Below are 26572 nucleotides of genomic sequence, written 5' to 3' on the forward strand. Positions count from 1 at the left end.
CAGCAATCCCACTTCTGGGCATACACACTGAGGAAACCAGAATCAAAAGAGACACGTGTACCTCAGTGTTCATTGCAGCACTGTTTATAATAGCCAGGACATGGAAGCAACCTAGATGTCCATCAGCAGATGAATGGATAAGAAAGCTGTGGTACATATACACACTGGAGTATTACTCAGCCATTAAAAAGAATACATTTGAATCAGTGCTAATGAGGTGGATGAAACTGGAGCCAATTATACAGAATGAAGTAAGCCAGAAAGAAAAACACCAATAGAGTATACTAATGCATATGTATGGAATTTAGAAAGAAGGTAACAATAACCCTGTATGCGAGACAGCAAAAGAGACACAGATGTATTGAACAGTCTTTTGGACTCTGTGGGAGAGGGCGAGGGTGGGATGATATGGGAGAACGGCATTGAAACATGTAAAATATCATATGTGAAACGAATCGCCAGTCCAGGTTCGATGCATGATACAGGGTGCTCGGGGCTGGTACACTGGGATGACCCAGAGGGATGGAATGGGGAGGGAGGTGGGAGGCCGGTTCAGGATGGGGAACACTCATGGCAGATTCAAGTCAACGTATGGCAAAACCAATGCAATATTGTAAAGTAAAATAAAGAAATTAATTAAAAATTTAAAAAGATTTTGTATCTCTTAAGTGATATATAATATGTTTCAATGTGAATTCTACAGCAAAGGTCTGAATTTGAACCAATAAAAATAATTCATAAAAAATGGAAAAAAACCAAAACCAAAACAAACCATCAGACAAAAAATTAATAAAAGAGCAAACCATGTGGATGCCCCCTGCCCAAGCCACAAGTTTGAAAACAAGATAGAGTATGAGAGTTGAAGTGTCCTTGGTATTTCTACTTAAAGATAATAATATTAAACATTTTTTATTATTTATTTTAAAATTTATTTTTAACTTGAGGATAATTGCTTTTTAAAAATAAAATACTTTTTTTATTTGAAGGATAATTGCTTTACAGAATTTTGTTGTTCTCTGTCGAACCTCAACATGAATCAATAGGTGTACATATATCCCCTCGCTTCTGAAACCCCCTCCCAATCCTACCCCTCTAGATTGATACAGAGCCCCTGTTCAAGTTTCCTGAGCCATACAGCAAATTCCTATTGGCTATCTATTTTACATATGGTAATGTAAGTTTCCATGTTTCTCTTTCCATACATCTCACCCTCTCCTCCCCTCCTCCCATGTCTGTATGTCTATTCTCTATGTCTGTTTAAGATAATTGCTTTATGATGTTGGGTTGGTTTCGGCCATACCACAAGGTGAGTCAGCCATAAGTATACATATGTCACCTGTCTCTTGAACCTCACCCCCACTACCCCCCACCCCAGTCTACCCCTCAAAGTTGTCACAGAGCACTGAGTTGCACTCTCTGTGTTATATAACAACTCCACACTAGCTATCTATTTTACACATGATAATGTATGTTTCAGTGCTACTCTCTCAATTCATCACACCTTCTTCTTGCCCCCACCTCCCTGTGCTGCATCCACAAGTGCATTATCTACGTCTGTGTCTCTATTCCTGCCCTGCAAATAGGTTCATCAGTACCTCTTTTTTTCTAGATTCCATATATACGTGTTAATACACAATATTTGCTTTTCTTAAAAAAAAATAAAATATTTTAAAGACTTACCACTCCAGGGCAAAAAGAGACTTTGAGCCATCATGACAAAATGAAAGCAAAAATAGGAACTTACATCATCTTTTATCTTTCTCTGGCATTTCTCGGGGAGAATTGGGGGTTTTGTAACAGCTACTATGGGATGATCTTCTAGTATTGTAACGTGCAAATGAAGAGAATAGCATTTTTTTTTCTTTTTTCTTTTTAAATACAGAAACAGAGACAGTTTACTGAAGGCTTCAACTTACTCTGAAATGCATTAAAAAAAATAAGATGAACTAATGAATGTGAATGTGAATGCATTAGTGGTTCAGTTCAGTTCAGTTGCTCAGTTGTGTCTGACTCTTTGCGACCCCATGAATTGCAGCACGCCAGGCTTCCCTGTCTATCACCAACTCCCAGCGTTCACTCAAACTCACGTCCATCGAGTCAGTGATGCCATCTAGCCATCTCATCCTCTGTCATCCCCTTCTCCTCCTGCCCCCAATCCCTCCCAGCATCAGAGTCTTTTCCAATGAGTCAACACTTCTCATGAGGTGTCCAAAGTACTGGAGTTTCAGCTTTAGTATCATTCCTTCCAAAGAACACCCAGGACTGATCTCCCTTATAATGGACTGGTTGGATCTCCTTGCAGTCCAAGGGACTCTCAAGAGTCTTCTCCAACACCACAGTTCAAAAGCATCAATTCTTCAGTGCTCAGCTTTCTTCACAGTCCAACTCTCACATCCATACATGACCACTGGAAAAACCATAGCCTTGACTAGACAGACCTTTGTTGGCAAAGTAATGTCTCTGCTTTTCAATATGCTATCTAGGTTGGCCATAACTTTTCTTCCAAGGAGTAAGCATCTTTTAATTTCATGGCTGCAATCACCATCTGCAGTGATTCAGTCATGTCTAACTGTTTGTGACCCCATGGACCATAGCCCATGAGAGGAGAGAGCAATGCAGACATGGAGACACACTGTAAACACAAGTAAAACATTCGCTGAAGATTGCAGGTCCATGTGCAGGCCCCTCAGTTTGCTCCCATACCAGAAATGGCAATTGGTTTATAATTTGCCTCCAGCTGTAAAAGTGTGAAGTTATTTTTAGTCCCCTGTAGTTACTTTGCATTTTGTTTTTCAGGGAGATGTTTGTCTAGGTGGAACCACTGCAACAAATGGTCCCAGGTCCCAGTCTTTCTCAGGTACATGGGCATTCATTGTAAAATTCTTGCAGTTTGGCAAGTTTTCATAATAAAGTGATGTTTAAAAATCTTAAAGTACATTTCTTATAGAAATCTTAGAAAACCTGGATTTAAAAAAGAATAAAATAAAAGCTACATCTAATCTCTATGCTCAGAGCTCCTACTAATGTTAGAAAATTTTAATTAAATTCTGCATAATTTTTTCTGTATCTTGGGATTATTGACATTGGAGTTGGGTTATTCTTTGCTGTAGGAGTCAGCTGTAAACTCCACCCACTAGGTGCTAGAAGTACCACCCCCCTCCCCAAATGTGATAGCCAAAACACTGTCTCACCTCCCACTCCCCCATCCTAATGTTTCTCCTCCTCCCCCCTGGTAACCAGTAGTTTATACTTTACATCTGTGAGTCAGTTTCTTTTTTGTTATATATATTCACCCATTTCTTGTATTTCTTAGATCCCACCTCTAAGTGATATCATACAGTTTTTGTCTTTCTCTGTCTGACTTATTTCACTTAGCCTAATGCCCTCCACGTACATCCATGTTGCTGCAAATGGCAAATTTTCATTCTTTTCTATGGTTTAGTAGCATTCCACTGTGTGTGTGTGTATATGTACACCCTCCAACAACACAAGGAACAACTCTACATATTGACATCACCAGATGGTCAATATTGAAATCAGATTGATTATATTCATTGCAGCCAAAGATGGAGAAGCTCTATACAATCAGCGGGGGGTGGGGGGGGTGGGGGTGGAGAATGGGAGCCTACTGTGGCTCAGATCATGAACTCCTTATTGTCAAATTGAAGAAACAAGGGGAAAACTACTAGGCCATTCAGCTGTCACCTAAATCAAATCCCTTATGCTTATACTGTGGAAGTGATAAATAGATTCAAGAAATTAGATCTGATAGAGTGCCTGAAGAACTATAGATGGAGGTTTGTAACATTGTACAGGAGGTGGTGATCTAAACGTTCCCCAAGAAAAAGAAATGCAAAAGACAAAATGGTTGTCTGAAGAGGCCTTACAAATAGCTGAAGAAAGAAGAGAAGTGAAAGGTAAACAAGAAAAGGAAAGATATCCAAGCAGGGGAGATAAGAAAGCCTTCCTAAGTGACCATTACAAAGAAATAGAGGAAAACAACAGAATGGGAAAGACTAGAGATCTCTTCAAGAAAATTAGAGATAACAAGGGAACATTTCATGCAAAGATGGGCACAATAAAGGACAGAAATGGTACAGACCTAACAGAAGCAGAAGCTATTAAGAAGATGTGGCAAGAATACACAGAAGAACTATACAAAAAAGATCTTCATGACCCAGATAACAATGATGGTGTAATGACTCCCCTAGAGCCGGACATCATGGAGCAAAACCAAGTGGGCCTTAGGAAGCATCACTATGAACAAAGCTAGTGGAAGTGATGGAATTCCAGCTGAGCTATTTCAAATCCTAAAAGATGCTGCTGCTAAAACCCTGCACTCAATATGCCAGAAAATTTGGAAAACTCAGCAGTGGCCACAGGACTGGAAAAAGTAGTTCTCAAAATTCTCCAAGCTAGGCTTCAACAGTATACGATCTGAGAACTTCCAGATGATCAAACTGGATTTAGAAAAGGCAGAGGAACCAGAGATCAAATTGCCAGCATCCATTGGATCATAGAAAAAACAAGAGAATTCCAGAAAAACATCTACTTCTGCTTTATTGACTTGGCTAAATCCTTTGACTGTGTAGATCAAACAATCTGTGAGAAATTCTTAAAGAGATGGGAATACCAGACCACCTGACCTGCCTCTTGAGAGACCTGTATGCAGGTCAAGAAGCAACAGTTAGGTCCAGACATGGAACAATGAACTGGCTCCAAATTGGGAAAGGAATATGTCAAGGCTGTATATTGTCACCCTGGTTATTTAACTTCAAAGCAGAATACATCATGAGAAACACTGGGGTGGATGAAGCTCAAGCTGGAATCAAGATTGTTGGGAGAAATATCAATAACCTCAGATATGCAGATGACCCTACCCTTATGGCAGAAAGTGAAGAGGAACTAAAGAACCTCTTGATAAAAGTGAAACAGGAGAGTGAAAAACCTGGTTTAAACTCAACATTCAAAAAATGAAGATCATGGAATTTAGAAAGATGGTAATGATAACCCTGTATGTGAGACAGCAAAAGAGACACAGATGTATAGAACAGTCTTTTGGACTCTGTGGGAGAGGGAGAGGGTGGGATGATTTGGGGTAATGGCATGGAAACATGTATAATATCATATAAGAAACGAATCACCAGTCCAGGTTCAATACAGGATGCTTAGGGCTGGTGCACTGGGATGACCCAGAAGGATGGTACAGGGAGGGAGGTGGGAGGGGGGTTCAGGATGGCGAACAAGTGTACGCCCGTGGCAGATTCATGTTGATGTGTGGCAGAACCAATACAATATTGTAAAGTAATTAGCCTCCAATTAAAATAAATAAATTCAAAAAAAAAAAAAGATCATGGCATCTGGTCCCATCACTCCATGGCACATAGATGGGGAAACAATCACGGATTTTATTTTTTTGGTCTCCAAAATTACTACAGATGGTGATGACAGCCATGAAATTAAAAGATGCTTGCTCCTTGGAAGAAAAGCTATGACAGACCCAGATAGGATATCAAAAATCGGAGACATTACTTTGCTGACCAAAGTCCATATAGTCGAAGCTATGTTTTTTTCCAGTGGTCATGTATGGATGTGAGAGTTGGACTATAAAGAAAGGTGCACGCTGAAGAATTGAAGTTTTTGAACTGTGGTGTTGGAGAAGACTCTTGAGAGTCCCTTGGACTGCAAGAAGATCCAACCAGTCCATCCTAAAGGAAATCAGTCCTGAGTGTTCATTGGAAGGAATGATGTTGAAGCTGAAACTCCAATACTTTGGCCACCTGATGTGGATAGCTGACTCATTTGAAAAGACCCTGATCCTGGGAAAGATTGGGGGCAGGAGGAGAAGGGGACGATAGAGGATGAGATGGTTGGATGGCATCACTGACTCAATGGATATGAGTTTGAGCAAGCTCCAGGAGATGGTGATGGCCAAGGAAACCTGGTATGCTGCAGTCCATGGGGTTGCAAAGAATCAGACAAGACTGAGCAACTGAACAACCACAACAAATATATATATATATGTGTGTGTGTGTGTATATATATATACATGTATATACATATATGTATACATGTATATACATATATGTATATGCATATGTGTATATATATGTATACATGTATATATATGTATATATATACATATATATATACACACACACACACATACACACTACATCTTTTTTCCATTCCTCTGTTGATGGACACTCAGGTTACTTCCATATCTTAGCAATAGTCAATAATGCTATGAACCTTAGGGTACATAGCACCTTTAGGGTATATCTTTTCAATTAAGTGTTTTTGATAATCCACAATAAGTGGTTTCTTGAAGGATATGTGATTTCAGATGATTCTGGAGAGATTAATTAAGTCTTGACACATAAAGGAGCATGATGAGTAAGTGGGCATCAGGGCTAATATTCATAATTTAGTTCATGGACCAACAACCCTGCCAGGTTGGAAGTTCAAAGTCCAAACAGGGCCAGGAATATCAGGGTGTTAGTTTCCATTCTGATCTGATATTTCTGACCAAAATAAACTTGCAAATTTGAGGGGAAGGGTGGGGAGGAATCAGAAGAAGGAAGTATCTTTTCTTCTGCTTTTCTAAGAAATATGATGTCTGCACATTAGCTTTTACTTAGAGGCTGCTTTTCAGTCAAGCCCTACAAAGAGGAAGTTATCAAATCACTGAGCTGATCTCTTCCAGATGGAGGCCCAAGTTTGTGAGATGCTGAATGTCCCACTATGGCCTTTCTCTCTGCGTTCACCTCTCAGCCCCAACATACGCCCAACAACAACTTGATCATGCTATATTCTCCACCTGAATCTTACTTCCTTCCATCAGAGGCCAGATCAATGCCTTTCATTCACAGAAGGCTATTTCTATCTTCTTTTCTTTTAATTAAATTTTTTACATACAAAAATGCCTTGCATAATGAATATATACAACTTGATGAGTTTGTAGATTAGTACATACTCGTAAGATCATCATTGATGCCAAAATATTGGTTCTCTGTACACAATGCTGAAATGAGATATGGAGACAGAGTTTTGAAGGAGAAAGAAAGAGTGGATTTATTCTTTGTCTGGCAAAGAGGGAGTATAGTGAGCTAGTGTCTCAGGAAGTGTTCTCCCTTCTCCAGGGGGAGGCCAATCAAGACATGGAAATCTTTTCAGCCCCTCAGAATATTCTCCAATGCCCCTTCTGGTCACTACCATCTTCCCAACCCTGGAATTAACCCATCTCCTGATTTCCACCAAAACCAGATTATTTTTGCCTGTTCTTGAACTTTTTGTAAATAGATTCAAACCATCTGTTGTCCCTTCAATTGCTCTTCTTTTGTTAATTTCTGTCTATTAGATTTATCCATGTTGGGGCATGTTGCTGTGTTTTGTCCTTTTTCATTGGTATATAGGATTCCATTCCATGAATATACCCTAATCTATTTATCCATACATATCTATTGGTGTACATGGGTACTCATTTCTCTTGGGAATATGCCTAGGAGTGAAATCACACACACATACAGCAAAAAGTATATATAGATAACTATAGATAGGGATAAAGATTACAGAGATACAGTTCAGTTCAGTTCAGTCACTCAGTTGTGAGCAACCCCATGAATCACAGCACGCCAGGCCTCCCTGTCCATCACCAACTCCCGGAGTTCACTCAAACTCACGTCCATCGAGTCGGTGATGCCATCCAGCCATCTCATCCTCTGTCGTCCCCTTCTCCTCCTGCCCCCAATCCCTCCCAGCATCAGAGTCTTTTCCATTGAGTCAACTCTTCGCATGAGGTGTCCAAAGTACTGGAATTTCAGCTTTAGCATCATTTCTTCCAAAGAAATCCCAGGGCTGATCTCCTTCAGAATGGACTGGTTGAATCTCCTTGCAGTCTAAGGGACTCTCAAGAGTCTTCTCCAACACCACAGTTCAAAAGCATCCATTCTTCAGTGCTCAGCTTTCTTCACAGTCCAACTCTCACATCCATACATGACCACAGGAAAAACCATAGCCTTGACTAGATGGACCTTTGTTGGCAAAGTAATGTCTCTGCTTTTGAATATGCTATCTAGGTTGGTCAGAACTTTTCTTCCAAGGAGTAAGTGTCTTTTAATTTCATGGCTGCAGTCACCATCTGCAGTGATTCTGGAGCCCCCAAAAATAAAGTCTGGCACTGTTTCCACTGTTTCCCCATCTATTTCCCATGAAACAATGGGACCAGATGCCATGATCTTATTTTTCTGAATGTTGAGCTTTAAGCCAACTTTTTCACTCTCCTCTTTCACTTTCATCAAGAGGCTTTTTAGTTCCCCTTCACTTTCTGCCATAAGGGTGGTGTCATCTACATATCTGAGGTTATTGATATTATTCCTGGCAATCTTGATTCCAGCTTGTGTTTCTTCCGGCCCAGAGTTTTTCATGATGTACTCTGCATAGAAGTTAAATAAGCAGGATGAGAATATACAGCCTTGATGTACTCCTTTTCCTATTTGGAACCAGTCTGTTGTTCCATGCCCAGTTCTCACTGTTGCTTCCTGACCTGCATATAGGTTTCTCAAGAGGCAGGTCAGGTGGTCTGGTATTCCCATATCTTTCAGAATTTTCCACAATTTATTGTGATCCACACAGCCAAAGGCTTTGGCATAGTCAATAAATCAGAAATAGATGTTTTTTTCTGGAACTCTCTTGCTTTTTTCAATGATCCAGCGGATGTTGGCAATTTGATCTCTGGTTCCTCTGCCTTTTCTAAAACCAGCTTGAACATCTGGAGGTTCATGGTTCATGTATTGCTGAAGGTTGGCTTGGAGAATTTTGAGCATTACTTTACTAGCATGTGAGATGAGTGCAATCTGCACTCTGAATGCAGAGTTCCAAAGAATAGCAAGAAGAGATAAGAAAGCCTTCCTCAGCTATCAGTGCAAAGAAATAGAGGAAAACAACAGAATGGGAAAGACTAGAGATCTCTTCAAGAAAATTAGAGCTACCAAGGGAATATTTTATGCAAATATGGGTTCGATAAAGCACAGAAATGTTATGGACCTAACAGTAGCAAAAGATATTAAGAAGAGGTGGCAGGAATACACAGAAGAACTGTACAAAAAAGATCTTCATGACCAAGATAATCACGATGGTGTGGTCACTCACCTAGAACCAGACATCCTGGAATGTGAAGTCAAGTGGGTCTTAGAAAGCATCATTATGAACAAAGCTAGTGAAGGTGATGGAATTCCAGTTGAGCTATTTCAAATCCTGAAAGAGATATAGTAGATGTGGCCAAATAATTTTCCAAAGTTTTTACACCAACATTTATTATTTCTCCCACATTTCTTAAGTGACCTGCACCGAGAAATGGGGTGCTTTAATTATTAGGTTTCTGGTTGCTATACTTGCTTCCTAGATACTGATGAGTATTTTTTCCCAGGCTAGGTTGTTTAGTTCTGTAAGAGTGGCACCCTGATGCATGTTGCTGCAAAAACTCACTTCCCCCATTTTCTTCCTGTGGTACTAGCAGAACTCAGGGTGCAAACAAAGGATGAATGTGTGTTTGGTTATTTTTTTAAATTAATTTATCTTTTATTGAAGGATGATTGCTTTACAGAATTTTGCTGTTTTCTGTCAAACCTCAGCATGAATCAGCCATAGGTATACATATATTCCTTCTCTTTTGAACCTCCCTCCCATCTCCCTCCCCATCCCACTCCTATAGGTTGATACGGAGCACCTGTTTGAGTTCCCTGAGACATAGAGCAAATTCCCTTTGGCTATCTATTTTACATATGGTAATGTAAATTTCCATGTTACTCTTTCCATACATCTCACTCTCTTCTCCCCTCTCCCTGTGTCCATAAGCCTATTCTCTATGTCTGTTTCTCCATCTAGATTACATATATATGTGTTAGAATATGATACTTCTCTTTCTGACTCACTCTGTATAATAGGTTCTAGCTTCACCTACCTCATTAGAACTGACTCAAATGCGTTCCTTTTTATGGCTGAGTAATATTCCACTGTGTATATGTACCACAACTTCTTTATCCACTCATCTGTTGCTGGTCATCTAGGTTGCTTCCAGTTCTAGCTATTGTAAACAGTGCTGCAATGAACAGTGGGATACATGTGTCTTTTTCAATTTTGGTTTCCTCAGGGTATATGCCTAGGAGTGGGATTGCTGCATCATAGTGGTTTTATTCCTAGTTTTTTCAGGAATCTCCATACTGGCTTCCATAGTGCCTGTATCAATCTACATTCCCACCAACAGTGCAATAGCATTCCCCTTTCTCCACACCCTCTCCAGCATTTATTGTTTGTAGACGTTTTGGTGATGGCCATTCTGACTGATGTGAGGTGATATCTCATTGTAGTTTTGATTTGCATTTCTCTAATAATGAGCGATGTTGATTGAGCATCTTCTCATGTGTTGTTAGCCATCTGTATGTCTTCTTTGGAGAAATGTCTGTTTAAGTCTTTTTCTCACTTTTTGATTGGGTTGTTTGTTTTTCTGATATTGAGTTGTATGAGCTGCTTGTATATTTTGGAAATTAACCCTTTGTTAGTTGTTTCATTTGCTATTATTTTCTCCCATTCTGAGGGTTTTCTTTTCACCTTGTTTATAGTTTCCTCTGCTGTGCAAAAACTTTATTTTTAATCAGGTCCCACTTGTTTACTTTTGTTTTTATTTCTTTTACTCTAGGAGGTGGGTCATAGAGGATCTTGCTTTGATTTATGTCATTGAAAGTTCTGCCTATGTTTTCCTCCAAGAGTTTTATAGCTTCTGGTCTTACATTTAGGTCTTTAATCCATTTTGCATACGGTGTTAGGAGGTACTCTAATTTTATTCTTTTACATGTAACTGTCCAGTTTTCCCAGCACAATTTATTGAAGAGGCTGTCTTTGCCTCATTGTATATTCTTGCCTCCTTTGTAAAAAACCAGGTATCCATAGGTGTATGGGTTTATTTTTGGGCTTTCTATCTTGTTCCATTGGTCTATATTTCTATTTTTGTGCCAGTACCATACTGTCTTTATGACTGTAGCTTTGTAGTATAATTTGAAGTCAGGAAGGTTGATTCCTCCAGCTCCATTCTTCTTTCTCAAGACTGCTTTGGCTATTTGGAGTCTTTCTTGTTTCTATATGAATTGTGAAAATTTTTTCTTCTAGTTTTATGAAAAATGCCATTGGTAATTTGATAAGGAATCACATTGGATCTGTAGGTTGCATTTGATAGCATAGTCATTCTCACAATATTGATTCTTCCCACCCAGGAACATGGAATATTTCTCCATCTCTTTATGTCATCTTTGATTTCTTTCATTAGTGTCTTATAATTTTCTGTGTACAGATCTTTTGTTTCCTTAGGTAAGTTTATTCCTAGATATTTAATTCTTCTTGTTTCAGTGGTGAATGGGATTGATTCCTTAATTTCTCTTTCCAATATATTCATTGTTAGTATATAGAAATGCAAGTGATTTCTGTGTATTGACTTTGTATCCTGCTGCTGCTGCTGCTACTAAGTCACTTCAGTCGTGTCTGATTCTGTGCGACCCCATAGACAGCAGCCCACCAGGCTCCTCCATCCCTGGGATTCTCCAGGCAAGAATACTGGAGTGGGTTGCCATTTCCTTCTCCAATGCATACATACATGCTAAGTTGCTTCAGTCGTGTTTGACTCTGTGGGACCCTATGGACAGCAGCCCACCAGGCTCCTCCATCCACAGGATTCTCTAGGCAAGAATACTGCAATGGGTTGCCATTTCTTTCTCTTGCAACTTTGCTAAATTCACTGATTAGTTCTAGTAATTTTCTGATACTATCTAGTGTTTTCGACGTATAGTATCATCTCATCTGCAAACAGTGAGAGCTTTACTTCATCTTTTCTTATGTGGATTCCTTTTATTTCTTTTTCTTCTCTGATTGTTGTAGCTAGGACTTCCAGAACTATGTTGAGTAACAGTGGTAAAAGTGGACACCCTCGTTTTCCTTCTGATCTTAGGGGAATGCTTTCAGTTTTCACCATTGAGAATAATGTTTGTTGAAGGTGTATCATATATGGCCTTTGCTATGTTGAGGCAGGTTCCTTCTATGCAGATTTTTTGAAGAGTTTTAATCATAAATGTCAAAGATTTTTCTGGCCTCTACTGAGATTATCATATGGTTTTTATTTTTCAATCTATTAATATGGCATATCACATTGATTTGTTTGTGTATATTGAAGAATCCTTGCATCCCTGGAATAAACCCAACTTGATCATGGTGTATGAGCTTTTTGAAGTGTTGCTGAATTCTGTTTGCCAAAATTTTGCTGATGATTTTTGCATATATGTTCATCAGTGATATTGGCCTATAGTTTTCTTTTTTTGTGTTGTCTTTGTCTGGTTTTGGTATCAGGGTGATGGCAGCCTTGTGGAACGAGTTGGGAAGTGTTCCTTCCTCTCCAATTTTTGAAAGAGTTTTAGAAGGATGGGCAAGTATCTCTTCTCTAAATGTTTGATAGAATTCTCCTGTGAAGCCATCTGGTCCTCGGTCTTTGTTTTGGGGGAGATTTTTGATCACAGCTTCAATTTCAGTGCTTGTAATTGGGTTGTTCATAATTTTCTCTTTCTTCCTGGTTCAGTCTTGGAAGGTTGAACTTTTCCAAGAGTCTGTCCATTTCTTCCAGGTTATCTATTTTATTGCCATATAGTTGTTCATAATTGTCTCTTATAATCCTTTGTATTTCTACATTGTCTGTTGTAACCTCTCCTTTTTAATTTCTAATTTTGTTGACTTGATTTTTCTCTCTTTTTTTCTTGATGAGTCTGGCTAAAGGTCTGTCCATTTTGTTTATCTTCTCAAATACCAGCTTTTAGTTTTATTAATCTTTACTATTGTTTCTTTCATCTCTTTTTCATTTATTTCTGCTTGGATCTTTATGGTTTCTTTCCTTCTACTAATTTTGTTTTGTTTTGTTTTTTTCTTCTGTTGTTGTTCTCCTTCTTTTTCCAGTTGTTTTAGGTGTGAAGTTAGGTTGTCTATTCGAAGTTTTTCTTGTTTCTTGAGGTAGGATTGTATTGCTATAAACTTCCCTGTTAGGACTGCTTTTGCAGCATCCCACGGGTTTTGAGTTGTTGTGTTTTCATTGTCATTTTTTTCTAGAAAATTTTAAATTTCCCTTTCGATTTCTTCAGTAACCTGTTGGTTATTTAGAAATGTGTTGTTTAATCTCCATGAGTTTGTGTTTCTTACACTTTTTTTCTTGTAATTGATATCTAGTCTCATAGCATCATGGTCAGAGAAGATGCTTGATATGATTTCAATTTTCTTAAACTTAGTGAGGCTTGATTGGTGACCCATGGTATGGTCTATCCTGGAGAATATTCCATGTGCACTTGAGAAGAAGTTGTATTCTTCTGTATTTGGATGGAATGTCCTGAAGATATCAATGAGATCCAGCTCATCTAATGTATTAGACTTGTGTTTTTTTTAGACTTGTGTTTCTGCATTAATTATGTTTTGATGATCTGTCTGTTGATGAGTGGACTAAAGTCTCCTCCTATTATTGTGTTACTGTCAATTTCTCCTTTTATGTCTGTTAGTGTTTGTCTTATGTATTGAGGTGCTCCTATGTTGGCTGCATAGATATTTCTAATTGTTATGTCTTCCTCTTCGATTGATCCCTTGATCATTATGTAGTGAACTTCCTTATCTCTTGTAATATTCTTTATTTTAATGTCTATTTTGTCTGATATGAGGATTGCTACTCCAGCTTTCTTTTTTTTTTTTTTTTTTGATTTTTTTTTATTAAATTTTAAAATCTTTAATTCTTACATGTGTTCCCAAACATGAAACCCCCTCCCACCTCCCTCCCCATAACATCTCTGTGGGTGATCCCCATGCACCAGCCCCAAGCATGCTGTATCCTGCGTCAGACATAGACTGGCGATTCAATTCTTACATGATAGTATACATGATAGAATGCCATTCTCCCAAATCATCCCGCCCTCTCCCTCTCTCTCTGAGTCCAAAAGTCCGTTATACACAGCTGTGTCTTTTTTCCTGTCTTGCATACAGGGTCATCATTGCCATCTTTCTAAATTCCATATATATGTGTTAGTATACTGTATTGGTGTTTTTCTTTCTGGCTTACTTCACTCTGTATAATCGGCTCCAGTTTCATCCATCTCATCAGAACTGATTCAAATGAATTCTTTTTAACGGCTGAGTAATACTCCATCGTGTATATGTACCAAAGCTTCCTTATCCATTCATCTGCTGATGGACATCTAGGTTGTTTCCATGTCCTGGCTATTATAAACAGTGCTGCGATGAACATTGGGGTACATGTGTCTCTTTCAATTCTGGTTTCCTCGGTGTGTATACCCAGCAGTGGGATTGCTGGGTCATATGGCAGTTCTATTTGCAATTTTTTAAGGAATCTCCACACTGTTCTCCATAGTGGCTGTACTAGTTTGCATTCCCACCAACAGTGTAGGAGGGTTCCCTCTTCTCCACACCCTCTCCAGCATTTGTTGCTTGCAGATTTTTGGATCGCAGCCATTCTGACTGGTGTGAAGTGGTACCTCATTGTGGTTTTGATTTGCATTTCTCTGATAATGAGTGATGTTGAGCATCTTTTCATGTGTTTGTTAGCCATCCGTATGTCTTCTTTGGAGAAATGTCTATTTAGTTCTTTGGCCCATTTTTTGATTGGGTCGTTTATTTTTCTGGAATTGAGCTGCATAAGTTGCTTGTATATTTTTGAGATTAGTTGTTTGTCAGTTGCTTCATTTGCTATTATTTTCTCCCATTCAGAAGGCTGTCTTTTCACCTTGCTTATAGTTTCCTTTGTTGTGCAGAAGCTTTTAATTTTAATTAGATCCCATTTGTTTATTTTTGCTTTTATTTCCAGAATTCTGGGAGGTGGATCATAGAGGATCCTGCTGTGATTTATGTCTGAGAGTGTTTTGCCTATATTCTCCTCTAGGAGTTTTATAGTTTCTGGTCTTACATTTAGATCTTTAATCCATTTTGAGTTTATTTTTGTGTGCGGTGTTAGAAAGTGATCTAGTTTCATTCTTTTACAAGTGGTTGACCAGTTTTCCCAGCACCACTTGTTAAAGAGATTGTCTTTACTCCATTGTATATTCTTGCCTCCTTTGTCAAAGATAAGGTGTCCATATGTGTGTGGATTTATCTCTGGGCTTTCTATTTTGTTCCATTGATCTATATGTCTGTCTTTGTGCCAGTACCATACTGTTTTGATGACTGTGGCTTTGTAGTAGAGCCTGAAGTCAGGCAAGTTGATTCCTCCAGTTCCATTCTTCTTTCTCAAGATTGCTTTGGCAATTCGAGGTTTTTTGTATTTCCATACAAATCTTGAAATTATTTGTTCTAGTTCTGTGAAAAATATGGCTGGTAGCTTGATAGGGATTGCATTGAATTTGTAAATTGCTTTGGGTAGTATACTCATTTTCACTATATTGATTCTTCCAATCCATGAACATGGTATATTTCTCCATCTATTAGTGTCCTCTTTGATTTCTTTCATCAGTGTTTTATAGTTTTCTATATATAGGTCTTTAGTTTCTTTGGGTAGATATATTCCTAAGTATTTTATTCTTTTTGTTGCAATGGTGAATGGAATTGTTTCCTTAATTTCTTTTTCTACTTTCTCATTATTAGTGTATAGGAATGCAAGGGATTTCTGTGTGTTGATTTTATATCCTGCAACTTTACTATATTCATTGATGAGCTCTAGTAATTTTCTGGTGGAGTCTTTAGGGTTTTCCATGTAGAGGATCATGTCATCTGCAAACAGTGAGAGTTTTACTTCTTCTTTTCCAATTTGGATTCCTTTTATTTCTTTTTCTGCTCTGATTGCTGTGGCCAAAACTTCCAGAACTATGTTGAATAGTAGCGGTGAAAGTGGACACCCTTGTCTTGTTCCTGACTTTAGGGGAAATGCTTTCAATTTTTCACCATTAAGGATAATGTGTGCTGTGGGTTTGTCATATATAGCTTTTATTATGTTGAGGTATGTTCCTTCTATTCCTGCTTTCTGGAGAGTTTTTATCATAAATGGATGTTGAATTTTGTCAAAGGCCTTCTCTGCATCTATTGAGATAATCATATGGTTTTTATTTTTCAATTTGTTAATGTGGTGAATTACATTGATTGATTTGCGGATATTGAAGAATCCTTGCATCCCTGGGATAAAGCCCACTTGGTCATGGTGTATGATCTTTTTAATATGTTGTTGGATTCTGATTGCTAGAATTTTGTTGAGGATTTTTGCATCTGTGTTCATCAGTGATATTGGCCTGTAGTTTTCTTTTTTTGTGACATCTTTGTCAGGTTTTGGTATTAGGGTGATGGTGGCCTCATAGAATGAGTTTGGAAGTTTACCTTCCTCTGCAATTTTCTGGAAGAGTTTGAGTAGGATAGGTGTTAGCTCTTCTCGAAATTTTTGGTAGAATTCAGCTGTGAAGCCGTCTGGACCTGGGCTTTTGTTTGCTGGAAGATTTCTGATTACAGTTTCAATTTCCGTGCTGGTGATGGGTCTGTTAAGATTTTCTATTTCTTCCTGGTTCAGTTTTGGAAAATTGTACTTTTCTAAGAATTTGTCCATTTCTTCCACATTGTCCATTTTATTGGCATACAACTGCTGATAGTAGTCTCTTATGATCTTTTGTATTTCTGTGTCGTCTGTTGTGATCTCTCCATTTTCATTTCTAATTTTATTGATTTGATTTTTCTCTCTTTGCTTCTTGATGAGTCTGGCTAGTGGTTTGTCAATTTTATTTATGCTTCCCATTTGCATGGGATATATTTTTCCATCCTTTCACTTTCAGTCTATATGTGTCTTGAGGTCTGAAGTGGGTTCCTTGTAGACAGCATATATATGAGTCTTGTTTTTGTATCCATTCAGCCAGTTTGTGTCTTTTGGTTGGAGCATTTAATCCATTTACATTTAAAATAATTATTGATATATATGTTCCTATTGCCATTTTCTTAATTGTTTGGGGTTGATTTTGTAGATCTTTTTTCCTCTCTAGTATTTCTTGACCGTATAAGCCCTTTTAACATTTGTTGTAAAGCTGGTTTGCTGATACTGAATTCTCTTGACTTTTGCTTGTCTGAAAAGCTTTTTATTTCTCCATCAATTTTGATGAGATCCTTGGTAGGTATAGTAATCTTGGTTGTAACTTTTTCCCTTTCAGTAGTTTAAATATATCCTGCCATTCCCTTCTGGCCTGCAGAGTTTCTGCTGAAAGATCAGCTGTTAAGCATAAGGGATTTCCCTTGTATGTTACTTGTTGCTTCTCCCTTGCTGCTTTTAATATTCTTTCTTTGTGTTTAATCTTTGTTAGTTTGATTAGTATGTGTCTTGGTGTGTTTCTCCTTGGGTTATCCTGTATGAGACTCTTTGTGCCACTTGGACTTGATTGATTATTTCCTTTTCCATGGTGGGGAAATTTTCAACTATAATCTTTTCAAAAATTTTCTCATATCCTTTCTTTTTCTCTTTTTCTTCTGGGACCCCTTTAATTCAAATGTTGGTGCTTTTGATATTGTCCCAGAGGTCTCTGAGACTGTCCTCAGTTATTTTCATTCTTTTCACTTTATTCTGCTCTTCAGAAGTTATTTCCACCATTTTATCTTCCAGCTCACTGATTCGTTCTTCTGCTTCAGATATTCTGCTATTGATTCCTTCTATAGTATTTTTAGTTTCAGTAATTGTGCTGTTTGTCTCTGTATGCTTATTCTTTCATTCTTCTAGGTCTTTGTTAATTGATTCTTGCATTTTCTCCATTTTGTTTTCAAGTTTTTTTTAAAAAAATCATCTTTACTATCATTATTCTGAATTCTTTTTTAGGTAGTTTGCCTATTTCCTCTTCACTTATTTGGACTTCTGTGTTTCTAGTTTGTTCCTTCATTTTCTTTTCTTTTCTTTTCATATTTCTCTGCCTTTTCATTTTTATTTTTTTAACTTATTTTGTTTGAGGTCTCCTTTTCCCAGGCTTCAAGAAAAGTTGAATTCTTTCCTTGAAGAAGGTTGAATTGTTTCTTCCCTTTGGTTTCTGCCCTCCTAATGTTGGTCCAGTGGTTTGTATGGTGTGGCCAACACTGAAATCCAGGACCCTGGCTGGCTCTTATGAGCAAGTAGCCTTGCAAGTTTGAGCACAATCATTTATCTTTCTGGTCCACTGTTTCCTCTTCTGCAGAATGTGGAGTTAGCTGACTCTTCAGTCTCTCTACATCTGGGAAGCTTGGAAACCTGCCCTGAAGTCTACCAGTAGTTTTCTTCTCTTCATCAATCAACAAATATCTGTGGATGTGCCCACATGCTCTGGCTCCTTGCTGTATACATTTGGTTGATCATTAACCTGGTTTTCTCTATTTATGTTTTCTCTTTTCAAGTAAAATGATTAAAAGACTAAAGAGCTATGAGAGGGGACTTAACTGGAAGTCCAGTGGTTAGGTTTCCAGGCTTCCACTGCAAGGGATATGGGTTCCATCCCTGGTTGGGGAACTAAGATGGAGTGAGATTTGTGCTGAGTTTTTTGTTTATTTGTTTTTCCTCTGATGGGCAAGGCTGAATGAGGTGGTAATCCTGTCTGCTGATGATGGGGTTTGTATTTTTGTTTTGTTTGTTGTTTAGCTGAGTCACCCTGCACAGGGTGCAGTGGTTGGGTGATGCTGGGTCTTGTATTCAAGTGGTTTCCTTTGTGTGAGTTCTCACTATTTGATACTTAGGGTCTAGGGTCTTGGAGTCAGTGCTCCCACTCCAAAGGCTCAGGGCTTGATCTCTGGTCAGGAATGAAGATTCCACAAGTAGTTTGTTATGGTATTAAGTGAGCTTAAAACAAATATCCAAAAAATGAGAAACCAAAGATGAGCCCCAGACAACTAACAGTTACAAAATCAGGCAAATAATAATTAAAATAATGGAGTATACACATATACATATATACTCATGAGCAAAGTGAAAACAGTCCAACAAAAATAAAGTACAGTAGACTGACCTGATGAACAAAGGAAATCAAAGATTATATTTATCAGTTAAGAACAAAACTAACTGAAACACAAACTAGAAAACAAAACTAAAGCAAGGTGCCAAGTGGAGAATAAAGCAATGAAAGCAAAACTAACAAATATGTTGAGAGGAAAGGAAAGAAAGAATAGATATGCAAAGTTAAATAGAGGTAATTGAAAAAGATTTATATACATTAAAGATTAACTACAAGGGGAAAAGAAAAGTAGGAAAAGCAAACAAAGGAACAAATGTAGAAAAAATATAATAGGTTTTAAAAGTTAAAAATTAAAATTTAAAAAAGAGAAAAGAAAAAATGGAAGAAGGAAGAAAAAAGAAAAAGAAAAAAGAAAAACTCCACAGAAATGCAAAAGCCCAATGTAGAGGCAGAGGTTTATAACAAAAATAGAAAGTGTGATTGAATATATACACCCATATACAAATATATGTATATACACATATACACCCATAAACAAAACATTCCAACAAAAAAAAGTACAATAGATTGACCCAGCAAACAAAGGAAATCAAAAATTATATCTATCAGAACAAAACTAATTAAAGCACAAACGGGAAAACAAAACTAAAGCACGGTGCCAACTGAGGAATAAAGCAATGAAAATAAAACTAACAAATATGTTGAGAAGAAAGAAGAGAAAGAAAAGAAAGAAAGAATAGATATGCAAAGTTAAACAGAGGTAGATAAAGAAGATTTATATATGTTAAAGATTAACTGCAAGGGGAAAAAACAGTAGGAAAAGCAAACAAAGGAATAAATGTAGAAAAATAATAATAGGTATAAAAAATTAAAAATTAAAATTAAAAAAATTGAAAAGAAAATAACTGAGGAAAACTCCACAGAACTGCAAAAGCCCAACGTAGAGGCAGAGGCTTATGACAACAATAAAAAATGTGACTGAGGAAAAAAAAAGCTCACAAGCTTAATTGGATTCCTTAGTGCCAAAGAATGCTCAAACTACCGCACAATTGCACTCATCTCACACGCTAGTAAAGTAATGCTCAAAATTCTCCAAGACAGGCTTCAGCAATACATGAACCATGAACTTCCAGATGTTCAAGCTGGTTTTAGAAAAGGCAGAGGAACCAGAGATCAAATTGCCAACATCTGCTGGATCATGGAAAAAGCAAGAGAGTTCCAGAAAAACATCTATTTCTCCTTTATTGACTATGCCAAAGCCTTTGACTGTGTGGATCACAATCAACTGTGGAAAATTCTGAAAGATATGGGAATACCAGAGCACCTGACCTGCCTCTTGAGAAACCTATATGCAGGTCAGGAAGCAACAGTTAGAACTGGACATGGAACAACAGACTGGTTCCAAATAGGAAAAGGAGTATGTCAAGGCTGTATATTGTCACCCTGCTTATTTAACTTCTATGCAGAGTACATCATGAGAAACGCTGGGCTGGAAGAATCACAAGCTGGAATCAAGATTGCCAGGAGAAATATCAATAACCTCAGATATGCAGATGACACCACCCTTATGGCAGAAAGTGAAGAGGAACTAAAAAGCCTCTTGATGAAAGTGAAAGAGGAGAGTGAAAAAGTTGGCTTAAAGCTCAACATTCAGAAAAATATCATGGCATCTTATCCCATCACTCCATGGGAAATAGATGGGGAAACAGTGGAAGCAGTGTCAGACTTTGTTTTTTGGGGCTCCAAAATCACTGCAGATGGTGATTGTAGCCATGAAATTAAAAGACACTTACTCCTTGGAAGAAAAGTTCTGACCAACCTAGATAGCATATTTAAAAGCAGAGACATTTCTTTGCCAACAAAAGTCTGTCTAGTCAAGACTATGGTTTTTCCAGTGGTCATGTATGGATGTGAGAGTTGGACTGTGAAGAAAGCTGAGCACCGAAGAATTGATGCTTTTGAACTATGGTGTTAGAGAAGACTCTTGAGAGTCCCTTGGACTGCATGGAGATCCAACCAGTCCATTCTGAAGGAGATCAACCCTGGGATTTCTTTGGAGGGAATGATGCTGAAGCTGAAACTCCAGTACTTTGGCCACCTCATGGGAAGAGTTGACTCATTGGAAAAGACTCTGATGCTGGGAGGGATTGGGGGCAGGAGGAGAAGGGGACGACAGAGGATGAGATGGCTGGATGGCATCACTGAGTCAATGGGCATGAGTCTGAGTGAACTCCGGAAGTTGGTGATGGACAGGGAAGCCTGGCGTGCTGCTATTCATGGGGTCACAAAGAGTCGGACATGACTGAGAGACTGAACTGAACTGAACTGAACTGAAGTGCCAATAAAATTGACAACTACAACAGAAAGGGGAAAAAAGAAAAAATCCAAAAGAATCTATAGAACAAGTCAAAAAATAATAAATGTTTTTCTTGAGTCACTTTTGTCAGAGTCCTTTCCCTTGCTGGAAGTCACCTCACCTCCCTAGGATGCCTTCCAACACTGTGCTGGGCTTGGACCTGATGTGGGGGCAGCTCAGATTCTAACCTGGTCCTATTCTTGTGTGTTCTTGCCTCCAGTGGCCACAACCATCAGAACTAGTGCGTCTTCTTTTGTGGGAGCTCTTGATGGCCTTTTATATATTCCATAGACACAGTTTGCCTAGTTGATCATGTGGATTTAATCTGCAGCTTGTACAGCTGGTGGGAAAGTTTTGGCTCTTCTTCCTTAGCCACACTGCCTGGGTTTCAATTGTGGTTTTATTTCCACCTCTGCATGTGGGTCATCCACTGAGGTTTTGCTTCTGAAGCTGCCCTGGAGGGCTTGTGCTTGCCCCTGTGAGGGCCAGATGTGAACGTGATGCAGCTTCTTGGGTCGCAGGGGTTCTGGCAGCACCAGGTACTCAGGGGGTTTGGTGGCTAGGGTGGCAGGAAATACAGTGCTCTAGAAGGGAATGGCAACCAGTATAGGCCAATACGCTCCAGTATTCTTGCCTGGAGAACCCCCCGTCTGACAGAGAAGCCTGGCCGTCCACAGTCTACTGGGTTGCAGAGTCAAACACTACCGAAGCAACCCTACACGCATAGAAGCAAGACCTTTTTTTTTTTTTTGCCTGTGGCCGCTCTGCCCCAGTGAGAGTTGAGTATGAAGGTGGTGCAGCTGCTTGGCTTGCAGGGACCCTGCCAGCACCAACTGTGCAGGGACACGGACTGCCTCTGCCACAGGAGTTACGGTCCTATCAGAGTCTTTTTTTCGCGTCTCTCGTAGCTGGTGATCAGAAGGTCTCTTTGGCCACTCTTTCTCTGTAGCTCCACCTGTTCAGGCACTTAGAGGGCTCCCTTGCCTGGGGTCCTTCTCTGTTGTGTGGTGTGTCAGGCATATAGCGCCCTCCAGTCCACCTCCCCCACCACCAACCTCCCCCAACACCGCCAACCCCCACCCCCCCTCCCCCCCCCCCCCGCCCCGCCGCCCACCCAGGTGTTTGATGAGCCAGCCTCTATTGTTCAGCTGCAAATGCTGACGTGTAGGGGGAGAGAGGCTATGGGGATTGTTCCACCCCGTGACTCAGCAGTATCGCCTTGCTTCCATGGCTGCCTGGCTTTCCTTCACCGTCATTTCCCACCACGATCTCCTCTCTCACATCCCCTCAATCTGTCTCTCCGCAGTCAACAGAGGCTCTTGCCCTGGGATTGCTCAATGGATAAGCTCCAGCTCCACCTTCCAGGGAGCCAGCATTCCTGTCCAGGGTATGTATTGCTGTGACAAGGACTGTCCGATTCTCATTCCATTTAGGCTGCCACAGATCAGCTGTTTCACGCTCAGCCTTTAAATGTTTCTCCTCTGATTCAAGACAATTGCCCCGATGTGGGGATTGGACCCCCGCTTCAGTTCCCCCATCCACTGAGGGCAGGTCCAGTCCTACTCACACTCTTGCTTTCCCCCCTAGTTCCTCCATCCTACCGAGTTTTGCGTGGTTCTATATTTTCTTTTCCACTGGTCAGGTACTCCTGTCTGCTCTCAGCTGGTGTTCTGCATGCACTTCTGTGTCTGAAGGTGTATTCCTGATATATCCCCGGAGAGAGATGTACTCCACGTCCACCTGCTCCTCCACCATCTTGTTCTCTTGTGTTCGGTTATTAATTGTAATATGCAGTATGACATTCCCATTTCACAGACATCGTCTTTAAAGACCAATTGAACTTAAAAATATTCGATGAATATAAGTACATTTATTATATACTTAGGCAAATATAGATAACAATGGAAATGCACAAAACAATGCTAGATACTGTTCACCAATAGGGGTGTTTTATGTTTGATTTTATGTTTAAATGCATATCTGTTCAGATGCATATAATGCACATATCTCTGAAATTCAGAGAGGAAGGCTATATGCTAAATAAATACTATTTGCCGCTTGGGGAAATGGAAAGAGAAATAGAATCTAGGGTTGGAGAGTCAAAGGGAGTCATTGTATCCATCAAATGTTATTTTCATTGTATAAAAAGGCCCAAAATGAATATAATAAACTGTTATTAATTAAGACCCCAAATAAATATAATAAAATGCTGCTGTTGTTGCTGTTTAGTTGCTAAATCATGTTTTTGGGACTCCATGGACTGTAGCCCACCAGGTTCCTCTGTCCATAGGATTTTCCAGGTAAGAATACTGGAGTGGGTTGCCATTTCTCATCTTACCTCTTTTCTGCTAATTCATTACCAAGCCATTCATCTCCATAACTCAATAGCTTTCTCCAAAATTCAAATTTTTGAGTCAGGAGTTAACATCTGCCCCAGGATATACATCACATCCTTTCAAGTAAGGTCATAAAGCAGAGTAACACCCTTAAAGTTTCTAATGTATTTTTCTGGGTCCTCTAAACAGTCTCCCAGGTCTTCCTTGATTCTTTGTATTTCTTGATAAGAAAACGGCTCATTAACTCTCATAGACTGATTACTTTTCCTGGTGGGTGCTTCATGGAGAGGCAACATCTTGTTTGGCTGTTCCTCAGCCTGGTGGGCTGCCATCTATGGGATTGCAGAGTCAGACATGACTGAAGTGACTTAGCAGCAGCAGCAGCAGCCTCTTTGGCTGCCCTTCACATATGATCCCAAGGATAGATTGGAGAAACCTGTTTTTCCTTATCTCTTTGTCTCCTGTCCTCCACCTCATCCTGTATGTGACTCTTAGTTTTAGCTGTCTGAGCTTCTTTTACTTTGATTGTCTGAATTTCAGTTGAAACCAGAGTAGTCTGAGGTTATACTGAGACAGCAGTTTGAACTGCTACTGAGACTGGAGCAGTTTGAAATTCAGTTTGAGTTTCTACCAAGACAGAGGCAACCCTCCCCTGAGGAGTGCCCTGATTTTCAGTTTGCTCAGCTGGAAGCCCCTGGTATGGGGGCAAAGTAGGAGGACAGGAGGGAGCTGAAGGTTTCACACCCAATTCTATACTCTTAGGACATAAGTCTGGCATGTCTCGCAGAGAGAAAAAAAGGCAACACGTATGCTACTTCTACCCATTTCCCTTGTTTTCTACAGAACTCATCTAATTGTAAGACAATATTATAATTAAAGATGCTCTAACTGGCCACTGTTCCCCTTCTTCCAGTGGATACCATGGCCATGCAGTATCACATAGGAAGATCAGGTGAGTCTTTTTTAAGCCCTGGGGGTCGAATCTATCCTGGTTTTTCAGGATGCAGTTCAAAGGAGTGAGGCTGGAACTGTTAGCTCCCATTTGTAAGAAAGAAAAAGCAGCATCCAGCGGCCTTTTCTACCAGCGGTGTCCCTCTCTGCTCCAGGTGGGGGTGGAGACAGGTCTTCCACCTAAACTTCCTTCCCCGGCTGGAGTTAATCTGTCTCTTACCGATGCAGGTGTCCCACTACCATCCCTCCCCGTTCTACCACCGAGGCGGGATGGAGATGCACCAGGGGTAGACCTAGTGGCATCCCAGATTGATACCCAGTTTCTTACCATTAATGGAGAAGGAAACAGCACCCCACTCCAGTACTTTTGCCTGGAGAATCCCATGGAGGGAGGAGCGTGGTAGGCTACAGTCCATGGGGTCGCAGAGTCGGACACAACGACTGAGTGACCACTTTCACTTTCACTTACCATTAAAACCTCTACCTGATTTCTGCTCCCCCTCTGATGCCAAGAAAAATGAGACATGTGGCCACACATACACACACACAAACACAAATATTATATTAGAATGATCATGGCATCTTTATTCATGGAGAAAAATGGAAATAATTAAAATAGATATCAATAGGAACATGGAAAAACAAATTGTGATATACAATAGTGTGAAATGGTACTTAGCAATAAAAAGGCACAGACTAGGAACATATGTATGAAATGGATGAATTCTAAAATCATGATGAGAGAAACATGGCAGATACCAGGAGTACATAGTGTATTATTCCATGTATATGGGTTTTAAGAACTGACAGAATTAATCTGTTGCTATAGAAATCAAAATAATTGTTTCTGGGGTGGAAGACTGGGGATAAATGATTGAGAGGATTATGTGGGAACTTTCGGGAATAATGCAAATAGTCCATATCTTGATTTGATTGATACAGTTGATAGATCTACAAGCAGGAGATTTGGGTTCAAAACTGGGTTGCTAAGATTCCCTGGGGAAGGAAATGGCAATCCACTCTATTGTTCTTGCCTGGGAAATTCCATGGTTGGAGGAGCCTGGTAGGCTACAGTCCATGGGGTTGCAAAGAGTTGGACACAACTTAGAAACTAAACAACAACAAATGCATGTATATACATTTGGAAACTCACCCGATTTAAGATCTACATGTCTCTGTGTAAAATAATTGAAAACATTATTATTAATTATTTGCAAATAACACTGCAACACTACACAAAATATTATTCAACCTAAGCATAGATTCTGCCAACAATTCTCCTGTAGGATAAATCAGTTCTCATGGATAATTGAGTCATATGGCTAATTCTTTCTCCAGGGTGATTGGGAGGATGATATGGAAGAACTTGTCATATTCAGACTGAAGTGTTGCTTCTTTTCTCCAAAAAGTTGGATGACTTCTCCATCTCCATGTGTGGATTTGTGGGAGAGACAGAAATATAATTAATGCTGAAATATTCCTGAAAGTAATTTTTGAAATCATTTGATGGGAATTTCCTGACAAAAAGATGAGATTCATATTGAAGCATGGATCCCCGGGCAAGTCTGAGTGCTTTTCTTCCAGGCTTAATGTACTTAACTTTGTTTTTTGTATCTCAGAAAGTTAAAGATATGAAAGTAAGCATAAGATGATGAAGCCTGGCCCCCTTAACTCACCCATGAGGAGACTGACCTCAAATTCACATCCAAATTAATTTCAGAAGTAGGTCTAAAACCAAGGTCTCATACTCTTACATTTCACCTAAACTCATCTTATTTATCCCTCCATTCATTTTCCTTCATCATTATCAAGTAAAAGAAGAAAAGTGTTTTGTAATGTCTATCACTTTCTTCAAGTACTATTTTGCCTATGCCAACAATCCTTAAATTATGTCTTAAAAATAAAAACAACAAACACCAGTGTTCTATAAAATGTAAAGATGTTTTCTGCAGGAAAAAAACAAAAACAAAAACAAA

General features: G+C 39.2%; 1 protein-coding gene across 1 annotated transcript in view; it reads right to left on the reverse strand.

Moving 5' to 3' along the window:
- LOC138086184 (adhesion G protein-coupled receptor E3-like) overlaps positions 1-26572 on the reverse strand; it is an 81264-nt gene that overhangs the window by 8110 nt on the left and 46582 nt on the right. The gene's annotated exons all lie outside the window — the stretch shown is intronic.

Source organism: Capricornis sumatraensis, chromosome 9 (genome assembly GCF_032405125.1).
Source record: "Capricornis sumatraensis isolate serow.1 chromosome 9, serow.2, whole genome shotgun sequence".
Classification (NCBI taxonomy): Eukaryota; Metazoa; Chordata; class Mammalia; order Artiodactyla; family Bovidae; genus Capricornis; species Capricornis sumatraensis.